The following is a 17,443-nucleotide window of genomic DNA, read 5'->3' as shown; positions in this document are numbered from 1 at the left end:
TGCAAATACAGTGGAGGAGTTTAAGCATGCATGGGATAGGCATAAGGCCATCCTTCATATAAGATAGGGCCAGGGGCTATTGATAGTATTCAGTATATTGGGCAGACTAGATGGGCCAAATGGTTCTTATCTGCCGACACATTCTATGTTTCTATGTTTCTAGTAGGAGGGACTCTGCCAGACTGCATGAGTCACCAGAAGAAGATGCTGAGATGGGGATACTCTACCATAGACCTTGGGTTACGAGCCCCTTGACCAGGGAAGCCAGCCGACTGACTGAGCCATAGACCCTGGGACACAAACCTTTAGTCAGGGTGCCTGCCTTCTGAGAGAGAGATGGACAGCTAGCTCAGGCCTTTCCTCATCATCAAACCCTTCTTCTGCCAGGAAGGACACTGGGGAAGCCAGCTCAGTGCACTGCCTATATTGTTTTGCACTTGAATTCCTCCAGTAAAGAAGCACAATGATTTACTGCAGACCTTGACTCTCTGAATTTATGTCCCATTGGGGTGTACCATACTTTACCATCTCCTCCGGAGAGCAGCAACATGTGGTGACACCTTGACGGTGTTGAGGGTATCCAACATAGCGTTGGGGGCCACCTAAAGCTTGGAAACTGAAATAGATAAATCTATCAACTATAAGAGCTGTGAATTGGCTGTAAAAGCATCAGTTACAGCGTGTCACATCACAGCTCCATGGATAATCATTAGATGCGGTCGAAATGTGGCATCGTGATCTTCATGGCGGGTGACGCATGTTGCTTTGTAGCCCCAGCTTTATGGAAATACCTTTTGCCAATAGGATGTTTTCTATTTTGCTTCCATGGTTCTGCATCGCGATGTGGGTGCAAAAATAAACATGTATGTGTGAATGGGGCTATATCAGGTGTTTTCCCAAAGGCTTTTCTTTAGGAAAGATAAACATCTGACCCCCCCACCCCCCCCCCCCCCCCCACACAAATATGTGACTAAGAAATACCACTCCAAGAAATACTTGCAAAAGGCTGTTTGTGTGTTATTAGTTTAGATTGAGTTTTTTTTTGTGGCTTTGATATCTATCTCATATCTGTCTAGCTATTTACATGTCTATCATTATTCTATCTATCCATCCAATATTTATCTATTTATTATACACATTTATATAACACTGACATATTCCGCAGCGCTTTACAGACATTAGCATCCAACTGTCCCCAATGAAGCTCACAATCTAAGTTTCCCATCAGTATGTCTTTGGAGTCTGGGAGGAAGACGGAGGAAACCCACGGAAACACGGGGAGAACATACAAACTTCACGCGGATGTTGTCCTTTGTCAGATTCAAGTCTAGGACATTGTGCAGATCTATCTATCTATCTATCTATCTATCTATCTATCTATCTATCTATTTCTTATGTATCTCTCCATCTCTTGATCAATCTCCTATCTATCTATCTATCTATCAATCAATCAATCTTTATTGGCAGGTCTAAAATGATACATAAGTATTGCCAAAGCATTCGAGAAATAGGGGGTTGAGAAATGGGGACACACCCGGGGTCGGTGTATAGGAGTCCGTGGCATATCGTGACAGGGGGGGGAAGGGGTGCGGACACACCCCGGGTCAGGGTATCTGAGTCCATGGCATATCAGACTCCTCTCAGTCTGTGGCAGGCACTGATATATTATGCTGCTATGTCCACAGTGTTCTCTTCCTCTCCCAGCAGGATGGGCAGCTTCTCTTCCTCCTCCATGGAGCTGAAGTCTGGGCAGAGATCAGACAGTCTCCTAAAGTGGATGTCCCTCACTGCTGAGTATTTGGGACAGTATATAAGGAAGTGGGCCTCATCCTGCACCGCCTCCAGGTGGCACTGCTGGCACAGTCTGCTATCTCTAGGCATGTAGCTCTGTCGATGCCGTCCGGATTCGACGGCCAGGTTGTGGGCGCTCAGTCTGTAGAAGGCCAGGATTTTCCGGTCTCTGGGATTCCCTCGTTTCTCCAGATATGGGGCTAGTTTGAAGTCTCTCTGCAGGCTCTGGTACACCGTCAGCTTCTGGGATGCTCTCACCTCCTTCCTCCATTCACTGACGTATTCCTCTTGTCTCTTGTTTGCTCTGCTCCTGACCCCGGCTTTTGTGAGGTGGTGTGGGGTGATTATCTGGTCGGGCTGTGTTTCAGTAAGTTGATTTTGGGGCTTTGCCTTGCCTGGGATCCCTTGGTGTAGCAAGGCTTTATGGTGATGGAAGCCTTCACTACTGCCATGAATGATAGCCCCTAGAATGATAGCGCCCTCTTCTGGATTGTAAAGTGTAGAGGGAATCTGCCCAGCTCCCCTCGACAGGCACTGTTAGAGGTGCTCCGATGGACCTGGAGGAGATGCTTACAGAATTCCAGGTGGAATATTTCTGTTGGGCTGGAGTCCCATCTTGACCAGTCAGGGTACGTGTGAGGCCCCAGACTTCACTGCCATACAGGAGGATTGGGACAATGGAGTCAAATCTATCTATCTATCTATCTATCTATCTCATATCTATCTATCTCATATCTATCTATTATCTATCTATCTCATATCTATCTATTATCTATCTATCTCATATCTATCTATTATCTATCTATCTATCTATCTATCTATCGTATCTATTTATTATCTATCTGGTATCTATCTATCTATCTATCTATCTCATATCTATCTATCTATCTATCTATTATCTATCTATCTATCTATCTCCTATCTATCTATCTATTATCTATCTATTATCTATCTGGTATCTATCTATCTATCTATCTATTATCTATCTCATATCTATCAGTCTATCTATCTATCTATCTATCTATCTATCTATCGTATCTATTTATTATCTATCTGGTATCTATCTATCTATCTCATATCTATCTATCTATCTATCTATCTATCTATCTATCTATCTATCTATCTCATATCTATCTATCTATCTATCTATCTCTCTCATATCTATCTATCTATCTATTATCTATCTATCTCATATCTATCTATCTATCTATCTATCTATCTCATATCTATCTATCTATCTATCTATCTATTATCTATCTATCTCATATCTATCTATCTATCTATCTATCTATCTATCTATCTATCTATCTATCTATCTATCTATCTATCTATCTATCTATCTATCTATCTATCTATCTATCTATCTAGTATATTAGACCTACCAGCTAACATAGTGGAATTCCAGTGCTGTGGGTTATGTCCTCACCCTCCTGTTAGAGCTGGCAGGGGGCCCGGTTATTGGAAACACTATAGGGCTGGATTCTGGTCTTTGTAAACTGTGCCATCTGGAGATGACAGTGTTAAAAATTAAAAAACCCAGCAGACTGTGAAGGCATCTCTTCAGGGAGGAGCCCTTATTAGAAAGTCACTTTAACCCTTTCCTTTCCAGAGCGCATAGATTAGAGGGAAAATGAGCCTGGGCCTGGTGCAGACAGGGGCTGACATCACAGGGCTCCTGGAAAGTCTCCGCTTCCTGCACCGACTTCTCCAGGCTGCAAAGTTTTTTTTTCCTTTCTCTTGTTGTTGTTGAGCAGAACTTCCTCTGTCAGATGCAGCTTCCCCCTCCACATCACAGGAGCAGCATCACCCGGTCCGGGGGGCTCAGCGCAGAAAACTAATGAACTAACTCATCTGGATCCTACCGTCCGGCCCGTCTCCTGCTCATCCAGGTCCGCCGGCCAAGAAAAAGTGAGTCCACCCCATGTAACTCACCCAATATTCTCTCTGATACCTTACATACTCCTGACCTTACAGATGGATTTGTCGCAACTCTTTGTGATATCATGATGTGTCATCTGTGGTTTTACATAGGACTGCAGGTAAATTAACAGAATTATGTTATTCACAGCGCAGAATCGTTGCAGCCCCAAACACTTAAGTGACAAACTCAGCACTGCTACACTATCTGTAATAGTGGACTACAGCTGTACCAGAGCTCAGTTTGTTGCTATACTATACTAACGTTGACATAGGACTGCAGGTAAACGTACTGTAATGTGGTACTAAAGAGTTACAGACGTAGCAAATCTTCACTTTGACATTTGCTGCAATGGCATTGTGTATGACCCCCGAAGTGCTGAAAATCAAATGTAGCAGAGCTGACATGGTCTTTTGACAAAATCCACTGTGATGTCACAATGTGTTTGTCATTTTAGGCTACTTTCACACTAGCGTTTTTCTTTTCCGGCACTGAGTTCCGTCGAAAGGGCTCAATGCCGGAAAAGAACTGATCAGGCATATCCCCATGCATTCTGAATGGAGAGTAATGCGTTCAGGATGCATCAGGATGTCTTCAGTTCAGTCATTTTGACTGATCAGGCAAAAGAGAAAACCGCAGCATGCTACGGTTTTATCTCCGGCGAAGAAAACGGAAGACTTGCCTGAATGCCGGATCCGGCATTTTTTTCCATAGGAATGTATTAGTGCCAAAATACCGGAATGCCGGACCTGTCCTTCCAGTCTGCGAATGTGCAGACCGAAAAAAAAGGTGAAAAAAATAAATGCCAGATCCATTTTGCCGGCATTTCAATGCATTTTTATGACTGATCATTAGTCTTACTAATGCTATCTGTTGGCATACGTTTTGCCGGATCCGGCAGGCAGTTCCGGCGACAGAACTGCTTGCCGGATCACTCTGCCGCAAGTGTGAAAGTAACCTTACATGGGACAGGAGTAAAACTCCTAGATTATCTCATGCCTGATATGCTCGGTTGCGTGAGATGATGCTCAGTTTAGCCTAAAGAGTTAAATGTCAAATACAGTTCTGCTGTACCTATGCAAAACCAGCCTTAGGGCTCATCCACACGACCGTATGTATTTTGCGGCCCGCAAAACACAGATTCGCCAAAAATACGGATGACGTCTGTGTGCATTCTGTATTTTGCAGAACGGAACAGCTGGCCCCTAACAGAACAGTCCAATCCTTGTCCGGAATGCAGACAATAATAGGACATGTTCTATTTTTTGGGGAGAACGGAAATACGGAAACGGAATGCACATGGAGTAACGTTCGTTTTTTTTTTTGAGGATCCATTGTAATGAATGGTTCCGCATATGGTCCGCAAGAAAACGGAATGGACACGGAAAGAAAATACGTTTGTGTGCATGAGCCCTTACAGGGACGATTTGTCTACGAAGGTCTGAGGAAGATGCATTGCATTCAAGCAATCTGAGTTTTTAGTTAAAATTGCTCCATTAAATGGGTCCTCCCATGAATTTAAAACTTTTTTTTTTGCTCATATATTTGGAGGTCTTTCTTCCCTTTCTGTGGGGGAGCAGCAGCTCAAGCACCTGCATCTCCCCGATGTATTGCAATTAGCTCTTGTTAACCCTGTTCTCCTTTGCATAGAAATGAGTCCCTCACATACAGTATAGCCCCGGAGTAAGGAAGAATGAATAGAAGAGAACACTACACCAGCACTAAGGGGAGGGAGAGAAGGATGCTGCTGAATTACTGCAGTAAAGGGTGGATCAGTAGGGGGCGCCACCAGACAGGAAAATGTACATAGCACACAAAACAATGGAGGTCATTTATCACACTGGTGTAAAGTAGAACTGGCTTAGTTGCCCATAGCAACCAATCAGATTCCTCCTTTCATTTTTCACAGCTCCTTTGGAAAATGAAAGGTGGAATCTGATTGGTTGCTATGGGCAACTAAGCCAGTTCTACTTTACACCAGTGTGATAAATCTGCCCCAACATGTTTATAGCATGTATATTGTAATAATACTTCATTTGAAATGTCCTATTGTTTAGTAATACTTTTCATGGGATAACCCCTTTTAACTATAGGATTTTTCTGGTCTCTTTTTGCAACACATTTGCATGTGGCACGGGGCTTGTTTAAAGGGCATCTGTCAGCAGTTTTGTACCTATGACACTGGCTGACCTGTTACATGTATACTTGGCAGCTGTAGGTCCCATGTTCATATGTGCCCGCACTGCTGAGAAAAATGAAGTTTTAATATATGCAAATGAGCCTCTAGGAGCAACGGGGGCGTTACCTTTGCACCTAAAGACTCAGCTCTCTCTGCAACTGCTGCATCCTCTGCATTTTGATTGACAGGGCCAAGCAGTGAAACCCCCACCATGCCTGCCTGGCCCCGTCTAGGTAATACATGGACATCTAAGAGGGGTCGTCTCACTTCAGAAAGTTAATGCAAGGCACTTACTAATGTATTGTGATTGTCCATATTGTCTCCTTTGCCAGCTGGATTCATTTTTCCATCACATGGTGGCACAATGGGCAAGGGGAACCTACACAGTATTGCGGAGGTGGTTTTACTGTTTGGTTGATCGATCTGTATATATATATACACATAGACGCATACATACAGGACAGATTTGAGGTTGATTATCTAAACCAGTCCAGTAGGGTCGTGGAATGACCTGCTGTACACTAGGAAGGGATGTACTGCGACTGGTGGGTGGTAGAGTCAGCAGTTAGCTGCCCAGTGGCAGTAACCAGTGAGCGGTAGATTACACAGTAATGTAGAAGAAAATGGTGGGAGGTAGATTAAAATATACTAATCTACTGATAAATGGTTGTAAAAAATATATAATAAGTCATCTCTATTCCTGGGTACAAAATCCAAATTTACTAGGAGTGGGGACCAAGTAACGACTTAAAACCAAGGGCTCCTCAGCTGTGTCCGGAAATACCGTATTTCTATATCTGTACATGGATCGTTTTTCATGTAGGTAAAGCATAAAAATGCAAGATAGTTACAAATACTTGTTATGTGTTGACTTGGAAGACCTGCTTATTTTGAAAGTATTGACACCACTTTATTGCAGGATCTTAAAAGCTATGGACAACTTTGGGACATTTTTTTATGATTGCATATTGCTCATTTGGGGCTAAAAAAATAATTTTTTTCAATTGGTCTTTATTAAAATTGTTCAGCCGTTTTTGAAATACAAGGGTTAAAAATCTGTCTGCAGAGTATCACTTCTCATTCCCTTCAGCTGATTGCTCATGTGAAGCCTTGTCTATGATCTCTTGACCTCATAAACACTTATTTAAGCCATATTCTTCTCAGTTTGGTAAGCATTTAGCTATATTGAGTATTTAAGGATGGGTTCACACGGGGGCGAGATTTCCGCGCGGGTGCAATGCGTTGAGGTGAACGCATTGCACCCGCACTGAATCCGGACCCATTCCCTTCTATGGGGCTGTGCACATGAGCGGTGATTTTCACTTGAGCGTTGGGTGAAAATCGCAGCATGCTCTATATTGTGCGTTTTTCATGCAACGCAGGCCCCATAGAAGTGAATGGGGCTGCGTGAAAATCGCAAGCAAGTGCGGATGCGGTGCGATTTTCACGCATGGTTGCTAAGATGAAAGTCTATTCACTGTATTATTTCCCCTTATAACATGGTTTTAAGGGAAAATAATAGCATTCTGAATACAGAATGCTTAGTAGAAGGTCAATTGAGGGTTAAAAAATAATTAACTAACCTCCTCCTCTTGATCGCGTAGTTGCCGATCTCTTCTTACTTCTTTAATCATAAGAGCTGCCGGCTAAAGGACCTGTGGTGAGGTCAGATCACATGGTCCAATCACATGGTCCATCACCGTGACAGGTCCTGAAGAAAGAACAGGAGACCGGCAGCTACGCGATCAATAGGAGGAGGTGAGTTTATTTATTTTTTTAACCCTCAATTGACCTTCTACTAAGCATTCTGTATTAAAGAATGCTATCATTTTCCCTTATAACCATGTTATAAGGGAAAATAATTACATCTACACAACCTTGAACCCAAACCTGAACTTCAGTGAAGAAGTTCGGGTCTGGGTACCACATTCAGTTTTTTATCACGCGCGTGCAAAACGCATTGCACCCGCGCGATAAAAACTGAACAACGGAACGCAATCGCAGTCAAAACTGACTGCAATTGGGTACCTACTCGCGCGGGTTTGCGCAATGCACCCGGGACGCATCCTGAGCCACAAACGTGACGCCCGTGTGAACCCAGCCTAAGAGGGCAGGAGATTAGATTTCACATGAGCTGTCAGCTGAAAGATAGATTTTTGTAGCTCAAAAACTGCTGAACATTTTTTAATAAGAACCAATAGAAAAAAATATATAGATTTTTAGCCCAGAATGAGTAAAATGCAATCAAGAGTGTCCATAAAAGTAGAGTCGCAGAGTCTAGAGGAAAAATACATAGTATTGGGTGTTGGGGCTCTGAAGGTGTGGCTATGCATCCTGTCCTTCCTAACCCCTTTTGTTGATGTTCTGAAGCAGTTGGAAAAATTCGCACCTTCCATTTTCCCTACCTACAATAGGTGTGCTAGATTCCTGGATAACGGATAGGATAATTCCCTCTCCAACATGATGGGGTGAACAGTGCCACGTAGGTTGCTGGGCACTACATCGACCCTCACCTAAGCCCCCGTAAAGGATACATTTAGCCCCCATCATGATACGCACTGCGGTTAATGTAAGTGTCATGTAAGCTGTGCCATAATTTGGCTCAATTTGGTGCATCTAGTTTTGGAGACATTCTCTATGGCTATCTTGCCAAGGAGGTGTGGGTTAGTGGAAAAGGAGGTGTGGCTTAATGGGAAGGGGTATGGTGTAAGGGTCACCACTTTGTGACAACCTTTGCCCATATGTCCCATTATTGTAGACTAGGGGGCTCCACTTTCTATGTGATCTAGTGGAGAGGACCACAGACAGCAGCGATTCTGTCTATTATATGGTCGACCATCCAGCTGAAGGCTGCCAAGTATTAGTACAGTAGGGGAATGTATGGCAGAATGATGCTCCTCTTGGCAACACCAGCTGATCTCCAGGGGTTCCAGATAGTGGGGCATTTCATTTTTTTTGGAGACGGGATTGTCTATTGAATGCCCACTACATGTATGTTAACCCTTTATAGGCCTCCTTCAAAGGAGTAGGTAGGCTTTCATTCTCTGGGGCAAGATTCAGTCTGCTGCTCTTGCACTACTGTATATCCATATACCCTGACCCAGACAAACTGGCTTGTTGGTACCCTGATTGGCACCATGCCCCCTTAGCTACACCGCTGAGCATCTTGTAGATGTCCCTGTTTCAAATGCACTTGCATCATGACAAGTGCACTTTAAAGGGAACCTGTCACCAGTTTTATGGTGTCCTAACTAAGGGCAACATAAATAAGTGACTGATTCTCCTAGCAAAATGCTGGGTCACTTTCTTTAATTGACCCAGTCAATCTGCAAACATCTTGTATTGAAAAGCTCCAGCTGATAATGATGAGTCCTGAATATTCATGAGCTCCTGACTCTCCCCACCCACCTGCTGCTGAATGACAGTTTTTTTTATCCATATGAATCAGCAGCAGGTGGGCAGGGGAGTGGCTATAGCTCTGAATTAAAAAAACGCTGGACTCAATGACATCACGCTGGACTCAAATCAGCTCATTAGCATGCAGCATCTTTGTGTGTATATTATGAGGTAACCATCTGTCACACCAGTAAGTGAATACATCTAAGGTACTTTTTAGTAGTTAATGATTGTATATAATTAGTTAGATTATTATAATCAAATATCCACATGACAGGTTCCCTTTAAGAATTTGATAAATCATAGAAAATTATGATTAATAGTTGGAGAGATGATATATTGCTATTTTTGAGAATTCCTCCCTACGCCCACAATCATTCATTCACTTGCTGCTTATCCTAAAAGTTAAGTGTTACCTCACGAGTAATGTAAAAAATTTAAATCACACATCTTATAGCACATGATAATCTATTTCTAACAAAGCTAGGACCAGCTCTGTACCTCACATGGATCCAGAGATCTTACCATTCATTGATCTGCTAGATTTATCTCAAGCTGGCAGCTCAGGGGGTGTGCACTTTCTCAAGCAATGTGTCCTTTCTGCTGCAGCTGGTGAAAGTTGAAGGATGGAACTGAGCGTGTGCGTCCATTCCAGTGAGCTGGACAGAGAATTTAAAAAAGGAGCAAACAGCAGGTGGCGCTATACAGATAGATTTCAGTGAATAACTCAGTAGCTAATATACATTTTTAATTACATGCAATTACAAAAGTATTCATATCGAGGTGCTGGTTTTAAAACTGTAGAATCTTTTGTGGGACAATCCCTTTAACTATCAAAAATAAAGAGGATTGCTGAGGTATCCGTCCGAATTATAAATACATCAAACGAATATGTCTGACCCCCACATCTTTATTATGGTTATATCTACTGAGATGTGTGGAGGCTCATTTTTTGCAGGATGATCTGTAGTTTTTATTGATATAATTTTGTGGAGTGTGTGTGACTTTTTTAACACATTTTATTCCATTTTTTTGGGTGAGTGAACCGATGAAATAAATGGCGAATCGGCCATTTTGGGGTTTTTCCCATTACGCCATTCGCTGTATGGGATAAATATATATTTTTTATATTTTAATACTATGGACACTTTCAAATGTGTCAACGCCCATGATGTTTATATTTTTTATTGGTTATGTATTCAGTTTTTTATTCTAGGGAAAGGAAGGCGATTTAAAATTTTATATATTTTTTAATATTATTTAAAAAAATTAACTTTTTTTACTTACTTTTTTAGCCCCTCTAAGAGGCTACCATATTCACTAGTCAGATTTTTTTAGCCTCTAAGCTGAGTTTGCTATTACCCTATGTAGGCCATCTCTAACACGCTAGGTCTCTTTAGAGTGTATTAGATCAAACAACCAGCTTCCCCGATAGCCCCACGCTATTTAGATGCCGTGGTCATGCTTGACAACGACATCTAAAAGCTTAAATGCCTGCAATCGGCATTATTGCTAGTTGCAGACATAAGCCGCGGGCCTCTGTTGTTTGAAAGCGGGCACCATGTTTAAAGACCCTCTGAATCTAAGGGTTAAAGGGATTGTCAAACGAATATGTCTAAGGACGTTAAAAACTCAAAAACAAAAAAGTTTTATTAGTTGTTTCCATTTAAAATAGTAAAAGGTGTATAACCCAAAATCATAATGTGCTGTAGGCCCAGCTAACGTGTGACGGCGTAGATGTCGCACAGCTTCGTGCTGCACACTACTTCTAAATGTACAATCCATTGCTGGAGGTAATGAGCCCACTCTAGACCGCATAGATGTCGCATAAGCTTGTACTGCGCATCTATTGATGATGGTCAGTCAGATGCAATCAATCTTCCTGCAACGCTAGTATCCACAAACAGCCTCGGTCAGGGCAGCAATGTTGCAGATAGATACAATTAGAGTCACTCAGACTATGGCCGTGCACTTTGCCAATAGCTGAGGACCCCTATTCATTAGTGCATGCACTCGAGCCTGTATGATGACACGCTGATATGGCTCATATACAGCCAAACACCAGCACTAACAGGCGAGAGCGTCCAACTTCAAAGTGCTTGACGCGTTTCTGTGCGTTCTGTCTGCGCACTTCCTCAGGAGCACATGTATTGAGCACCAAAGATTAATACTAAAGCGCCTGCCTAGGCCGCACTCCTCTAGTGTGAGAGCCGGCGTGCTCTGATGTGAGCCTCGGCACTGTGAGGGCCTCCAATGTGCCAAGAGCTAACACCCCGCCTGGAGGGACGTGCCTCCGCTCACACAGCCAATCTGGCAAGAGACACGGCTCTGACGTCGCCGGTCAGCTGGTGGGCAGGAGACGCAGGTATACTCCCCGGGGGAAGCGTTACAGCGCTGAACATACTTAGGCCTCCTGCACATGAGCGTGTGTGCCCCGTGTCCGTGCTGCGGCCCGAAAAATGCACAAACACCGTCCGCGGGGCAGCCGCAGCGGATCGCGGACCCATTCACTTTAATGGGTCCGCAATCCGGCCGTTCCGCAAGAAGATAGGACTTGTTCTATCTTTTTGCGGAACGGAAGTAGGGGATGGAGCACTCTGCAGGGTCCGCAATACGGCAACGGGACACCTATGGTCGTGTGCAGGAGGCCTAAGGGGGAATATATTACGGCGGCTCACCAAGAGAAACAAAGCTGTCTATAACTGTATAAATAGGGTGGTCAGCAAACAAGGGGATATGCAAATTATAAATGCAAATTACATTCTTACATAAGAGAGTAAATACACCATATTGTAATGATGGCAGCATGCTGTGCAGTCATTGACAAGGTAAGTGGGCCTAATCAGGGAGTAAAACCTTCCCAATAAGGTAGGTATACATGTGTTATAAATACAGTAAGGCATCCAGCATAAACAAAGAACCACGTAGACAGAATGACCATTAGCAAAAATGTATCATATGTCATATCTGACATAAAAAATGTCCAAAATACTGAAAATATAAAGATTGTCAATGTTGTACAAGAGGTCAGTAACTCCATAATCCAACGGGGCTAAATGAAGGATGTGTATGAGATCACATCATTAAGGCCAGTGGGCTTCATAGTGTTTAGCCTAAAAATCCACTGGGCCTCTTCTTGCAACAAAATGCGAACCATATCCCCCCCCCCCCTCTTGGTGACATCCTAATATGCTTGATGCCCTGAAATTTGACAGATTCCACCCTACCCTCATGCAGATCCACCACAGGACTCGCTATGGGTGTATCATTCGAGACATGTTCAGTCATGCATGCAGGACTTTTGTCTCCGCTTAAAAATCATCTTCTGAGCGGAAACATAACGGACCCCATTATAATCTATGGGGTCCTAAGGGCTCCGTTTGACTCAGTTTGGCGTCAGTTATGTGCCTTTTCCGTCCTTTCCGTTTTCCTGCTCCTAAACGGAGAAGGAGAACGAAAAGGCTGAACGGTGATGTGAACGTAGCCTAAATTCGCGTTTCGTTTTTCGGATATATTTAATACCACAGATACAGTTCAGAAGGTATATCACCCCTACTGATTTACAGTTGATGAAAGATCTAATGTAGTAAGTCTTATTATACGTACTCCCAGCAAAGGATTTACCTTTACTGATGTATTGACAAAACTTGCAAGACCCACAAGGAAAGGTACCAGTCAGGGTATTGCGTAACCATGATTGATGCACAGGATTTTGGTAAAAGCTATGAACAAGGCAATCCCGTAGATTTTGACTATGGCAGTAAGTTATTGCCGGTTTCAGAGAGATCAAACTCCCAGTATCCGGGTCAGATCGTAAAATGTCCCAGTTGTCTGTCAGGACCTGACGTATTTCCTCGTGTGTCCTGTCATATGTCCCTATGATTTGCACAACCTCGTCATCCCTTGTTCTGTCTTTAGGGGAAAGTAACTGGTCCCTATTGGTACTTAGGGAGTGTTGATATGCCTGCCTTAGTACCTTGTGTGGGTATCTGCGATGGACAAATTTTTGGTTCAATTCCTTTCCAGCAGATCTAAAATCTGATAGTTAGGAGCAGTTTCTCCTAAACCTTAAGTACTGCCCTTTTGGAATACCCTTTTTAAGGGCCACAAGATGTCCACTCTCCCATCTTAGGAGATTGTTGGTAGCAGTGGGCTTCCTGAAATTCTTTGTAAAAAGTTGACCGGAAGTACTTTGGGGAATTGATAGATCCAAGAAAGAGATTTGATTCTCGCTGATTTCTGACATGAAAAACAACCCCAAAGAGTTCTTATTCAGGGTCATGACAAACTCCTGAGAACCGCGTCCTAGTACCCATCCATAGGACCAACACATCGTCGATGTATCTAATCCATAATGAAATTGACGATGTGAAGTGTTCCAGGTCACTGCTGAACACGATTTCTCTCTCCCACCAGCCCAGGTAGAGATTCACAAAAGTCAGGGCGCAGGGGCTGTCACGGACATTCCCATGGCAGGTACCAGGAGATCGGAGAGACTGGCAAAACGTGGGTTAAATTGACAAGTTCACTGTGGATCTTCTTGTGTCTGTGTTTTGGTGAATGCCACACCCCTTGCTTCAGGTGTTGCTTGTTGGTAATTTACTTTTCCCATAAGTAGCCGCTTCTCACTCTTGGAGGTGCGGTTTATAGATTTTCTTCCTGCCTTCTAACTAGCTGGTCGGTTGTACTCTGTGGTGCTTCTGGAGTTGCCAGTTTTCTACTTTCAGATAAGTCTTGTCTTTTCTTATTGTTTTGTGTTTGTTATATTCCCTGTTGTTTGTATCTGGGCCTGAGACAGAGTTTTCCATTCATCCATCTGGGGAGGAATGGGTTGTCTCTGGTCCTAACCTCATTCCAGGGCCTTATAGGGATATAAGGGCCTAGGTATCCAGCATATAAATATTCCTACCTTCAAGGTCTATTCATATTGATAGGTAGTTAAGGCCCGGATTAGGTTATTTAGGAGGTGACCTGTTCCTTCCCTAGTTTCCAGGCCCAGTTAATGTTCCCCTTCCCTCCTGTGTTTAGTGTGGAGTTTTTCCCCCACACTGATCGTGACATTGCAACTCCCCTGAGCTGGTGGAAGATCTGACCATCAAAAAGAAACACATTGTGCATCAAAATAAAATCCAATAGTTCCATCAGGAACGCATTGTGCTGTCTTAGATGTTCTCCCCTCTTTTGTAAAAAGGTGAGCACCGCTCTACAGCCAAGATCATGGGGAATCGAGCTGTAGAGGGCCTAAACATCTAAACTCGCCAATTGTGTGCCTGTGTCACACTGGATGCCATTGGGACGACCCAGAACATCCATAGTGTCCCTAACGTGTGAGGGTAAAGTTGTAACAAAGGGCCTTAAAATTGTATCGACATAGGTACTAATATTGGCAGTCAAACTGCCCATACCCGACACAATTGATCTAAAAGCAGCCATAATAGGGTGCTCAGGGAGGAGATATGCGAACTCATTTTTGTTAATGAGTTTCATCTCCAGGGCTCTTAATAGGATAACTGACAGTTCTCTCTTGAAAATCGGTGTGGGATCAGACGTTAACTGTCTATACGTCTGCTTGCCACTTAGGATTTTATGTCACATATTTTGATATTGATCGTGCCCTAAAATGACAATATTCCCACCCTTGTCAGATGGTTTGATGATTTATTTATTTTTTTTAAAAAGGTTTTTTATTTTCATCATAGTAAAACACAAAACACATTATACTAGAAAAAGCAGCCAGTACAAAGAGACCATTATACAAAGATAGACAGCTATCCTATAAACGGATAGTAGAGTCATACAAAGATTGTGAAAAGGGCTGCAAATTCATGCTTACTACTTGTAATAAAACTAGAAACACCCCTCCCTTCCCACCCCTGTTGGCTGTCGTCACTACCAGCTACGTGCCGCTCTACGTTTCCTTTCCATAACCTCATACACTTTAATTTGTTGAAGATACAGGATCCACTTTATCGAGGGTGGAGAAACAGAACCCCAATGTCTGACTAAAATAACTTTTGCCACCGTCAAACCCCTCATCTAGATCTGTCTAACCCGGGCCGGGACTTCCATATCTAACGTATAATCTCCCAGCAGCACTGTCACCATCCCAGGTCTGTACCTCGAGGAGGACTCCTTTTGTAGGGCATCAAAAACTTGTTCCCAATACCTTTTTATTTTACTACATTCCCAGAGTAAATGCCTGAAACCCGCATTCACATACCCACATTTCGGGCAGCAGTAGTCTCGGCCTCTATTCTGGGAAAATTTTGCTTGGATTTTGGGCGTATAGTACAACCGGTGAAGGATCTTAAATTGGATTAATCTATGAGCGTTAGAAAATGTAGCCTTTCTCACATTCCTGTAAATACTAGACCATTGCAATGCAACTCTTGCTCCCATTTACTTGTGCTTTTGTATAAAGTTACAGTTGCCAGTGCTGTTCGCAATTTACTATATAGACTAGCTATCTTGACCCTCTCACCTATCTGGGAATAACAGTAATCAAAAAATACATTCTCCCGTGGAAAAATACAACCTTTTATTCCTAGAGGCGTCATAGGCGTGTTTTAAACGTGAGTACATAAACACATCTAATAATGTATTATCCGTGAAATTATAATCAAAAAAGGATTTAAAGTGTCCATGTACGAAAAGTTGAGACATATTAACCACCCCCTTAAGTGACCAGTAAGCATAATCAGTGATTTTAAAAAATTCCGTCAAGTTCCTGTTCTCCCACACAGGGGTAAAAGCAAAAGAGTGAGAGACTTTCAAAATCTTCTTAAGCTTATTCCAGACCATTTGTAGGGACCAAGGAATCAATAAGGACTTCCTCACCCCCAAATAGCCAGATTCCACACATGAAAAAATATTCTCTATTGGTTTCACACAAGTAGTGGTCGTTCAGGAGGGGCAGTAGAGCCTCCCTGATATACTGCTCAAATAATGCAATTGGAAAACTGGATGTAGTCCTACATCCCTCCTGGATGTAGTCATCATGAGGGATGACATAGGCGGCCTAAATACGTCCATCTACAGGAAACCAACCTCCACTAATTCTCTTCTTAGGTGGGACAGTTGCCATCCTGTCCCTCTGAAGAAAGGGATACCCACCGGACAGTACCTGAGACTCAAACGTAACTGTTCTGAGGACAAAGATTTCAAGCACCAGGCATGTGATCTTAGGTCTAGGTTCCAGGAGAGGGGATATCCAGACAAGACTCTCAGACTGGCCTATGAGAGAACTAGGACAGTTACACGCACTGAACTTCTCCATCCAACAAACCCTAGAGAACGTGGGTCTCAGAGTGCTGTCCGGGTGGTAGGCACCTTTGACGCGGCTGCGTCACAGGTGAGGAGGATTCTGTCGCACCATTGGGACACACTGCTGATGGATCCAGATCTGGCTGAGATCCTGGATCCCTCAGTCTCCCTCACATTCAGGAGGGGCAAGAATCTGAGGGATAGACTGGTGCATAGCCATTTCACTTCCGGGGCTAAACCACGGACATGGCTGGACAGACCTGTGACGGGCTGCCACAGATGCGGACGATGTAGCTTCTGTGGCTGCCTGGTACAGAGTAAAACCTTCGTCGGGGAGCCCAGAGACACCATTTACCACATCAAAGGTTTCCTGAATTGCCGCACTACGGGCGTAATATATTTGATTACGTGCGTGTGTGGTCTGCGTTATGTGGGGAAAACATTCAGGGAATTACGGAAACGTATGGGGGAGCATCATGGCGATATTCGCAACAACAGGGACACCCCTATTGCGCGCCACGTACAGACGGTCCACGAGGGACGTCCAGCATCCATCAGCTTTTTGGGGATTGAACATGTTCCCAAGCCCATTCGTGGGGGAGATTGGAACAGATCCATCCTACAAAGGGAGTGCTGGTGGACATTCACGCTAAACACGATCGTCCCCAATGGACTTAATGAACAGTTGAACTTCAGCTGTTACCTCTGACAACTCATTTTTTCTTGTTTGGACCTTGTGGTCAATTTTTCCACTATAAACCTCTATTTTTGGTCTGAAACGCAGGATATTTGGCGTATATTGTCATGTCCTGCGAGGAGGTGGAGGAGGCTCAGGGGGGTTTAGGTGTCTTGTCCGGACTCTTGAGCAGTTTGTCTCCCCCTCTGATCGCTCCCTT

The 17,443-nt window shown here is 43.5% G+C and overlaps 1 protein-coding gene across 3 annotated transcripts in view; it reads left to right on the top strand.

Moving 5' to 3' along the window:
* The first annotated feature begins 3,227 nt into the window (after positions 1-3,227).
* STON1 (stonin 1) overlaps positions 3,228-17,443 on the top strand; it is a 170,002-nt gene continuing 155,786 nt past the window's right edge. For 2 of the 3 annotated variants that reach the window (XR_005778522.1, XM_040430299.1), the window contains exon 1: positions 3,229-3,699. The gene's annotated coding sequence lies outside the window, so the exon portion shown is untranslated. Of the gene's footprint in view, positions 3,704-17,443 lie in introns of all 3 variants that reach the window. The other variant, XM_040430300.1, reaches the window with a different exon arrangement.

This window comes from Bufo bufo, chromosome 4 (genome assembly GCF_905171765.1).
Source record: "Bufo bufo chromosome 4, aBufBuf1.1, whole genome shotgun sequence".
Classification (NCBI taxonomy): domain Eukaryota; kingdom Metazoa; phylum Chordata; class Amphibia; order Anura; family Bufonidae; genus Bufo; species Bufo bufo.
Note: the sequence above shows the minus strand (reverse complement) of the source record. Positions and strands in the feature narration are given on the sequence as shown.